General features: G+C 37.6%; 1 long non-coding RNA gene across 1 annotated transcript; it reads right to left on the bottom strand.

Annotated features, from left to right (window-relative positions):
* Positions 1 to 220: 220 nt before the first annotated feature.
* On the bottom strand, positions 221 to 1,442 carry LOC146079548 (uncharacterized). Its single transcript, XR_014474600.1, has 6 exons — positions 1,275 to 1,442; positions 1,118 to 1,183; positions 929 to 1,033; positions 771 to 838; positions 613 to 684; positions 221 to 374 (listed from the first exon to the last, which is right to left on the bottom strand). It is a non-coding gene; the product is annotated as an uncharacterized LOC146079548 (long non-coding RNA).
* Positions 1,443 to 1,901: the final 459 nt, after the last annotated feature.

Below are 1,901 nucleotides of genomic sequence, written 5' to 3'. Positions count from 1 at the left end.
TAAACCTGGATTGCTTGGAGTGCCACCATCCCCCCTTGCATATATATAGAGATATAGAGATATAGGAAAGGATAGTGGCCCCAATAATGCGCTGAAAGGAGCAGCACCTCTATAGTACCCTGCTGTCAGTGAAGGTACAGTGAGCGAAGAGATAGAAAAGAGAATAGGGGTGCGCTGCATATACCACTTTGTGGCTCAACATACAATGAATAAACAATAGTTGTAAAAACAGATAAACATTTATTGGTGGTTCATCCAGCAGTAAAAAGATTTCATGTGTTCAGGTTTTTTTCAGAAATATGCCACATAAATTGTAGATCCGCGGCCCAACGCGTTTCGTCCCCTAGGACTTCATCAGGGGCAAATGTATCAATCTATATGAGTGGTAAAACATGCCGTTACAAATTGATATTTAAAACATATTAAAAAGTTTTCTTTTTTTATACAAATATAAAGAAAATTCATACATACAAAAAAATACTAAAGGCATTCCAGAAAGATGATGAGGAGGAAAAAAGGTAGGTCCGAGGAGGAGGAGATAAAAATGGAGAAAAATGGGATGGTAAAGAGAATGGCAAAAAGAAGGAGAAATTACCAAGGAGTTCTACCTACCAAATGAGGAGAAATCTCCTACACCTTTTGATGGTGGGACTGTATGGTTTAATAGACTTTAATAAAGGTTGCCTATAGGGGCAAAAAGGATGAATATATTTTAACATAGTATAGTTTTTACATAAGGGGTATTGACCCTATAAGTGATGTGTACATACCAATAGTGGTGAGAAAAGTCTCTCAGGTAAGTGTAGTGTAGTCCGCCGTGAAAAGGCTTGAACTGCCTCTATAGCAGACAGAAAAGTCTTACATTCAGTCTCAATTAGCTCTGGGTGGAATTAATGTTGAAAAATGCAACCGAAGGCTTTTTACATACCAGAATGGGTGTGGTCATTTAAGACAACGAGATGGACTGGAGAGATCTCCTATACAATTTGTGAGTGGAGCTGTATAGTTTAATGGAAGTTTTATTTGTAGTTGCCTATTAGGGCAAAAGAATGAATACATTTAATATGCTATAATTTTTATAAGTGGGATACCAATCCTGTAGGCAATAGGTACATACCAGTAATGGTAAAAAAGTTTCTCAAATTAGAGTAGTGCTGTCCACTATGGAAGGTTTGAACCGTCTCTATAGGACACAAAAAGGCCTTACGTTAAATCTTAGTTTAACAGAGGGTGGAATTAACGTTGAAGAATATAACAGAAAATGGTTTACATACCGGGATAGGTGTGGTCTTTTAAGGCAAAAAGATGGGTTTGCATAAAATCAAGTGTGGTATTCTTCAGGTTCAGTAACTTTGTACAACCTTTAAGGTGAGATCAAATTGAGATCTTAATGGTAATCCTCGTATTAAAAGGTTTATTCCCATAATAACAAAAATAACATACCCTTGGGGTGGGAAGTAGATCTCCAATACCAATGGTGAATTCACAGAAAACATGAAGTATCTCTCAATACAATTAAAACAGTTGTTGTAGTCTGTTCACAACAAATGAAGTTTCTGTGATGTAATCAGAATACAAAATTACAATGATAAACAGAGTCTCTCAAATATGGAGTCTTAGGGAGTGCAACCTTACCTCAATAGCATGTAAGCCCAGTATCACGGGGTCTCCAGGAGCCAGTGTACTGATGGTTAGAAGTGGCACCTTAATATACCATTATACCAGTGACCTCACTTCCTGTGGGAGGGGAAAGAGTCTGAATCCATAATTAGCCTAAAATAGGACTGATAAAGGCCAAATATACCAGTGGTGTCAATATGTGTCAGTGGGTGTGACGGCGCTGGGTATATATAGTGGATTATATATCCAAAACCTCATAAACGGCCGTGTTAGATAGGAAA

This window comes from Crinia signifera, chromosome 5 (genome assembly GCF_055691185.1).
Source record: "Crinia signifera chromosome 5, ASM5569118v1, whole genome shotgun sequence".
Lineage (NCBI taxonomy): Eukaryota > Metazoa > Chordata > Amphibia > Anura > Myobatrachidae > Crinia > Crinia signifera.
The sequence above is the reverse complement of the archived record's forward strand: the minus strand, read 5'-3'. Positions and strand labels throughout refer to the sequence as shown.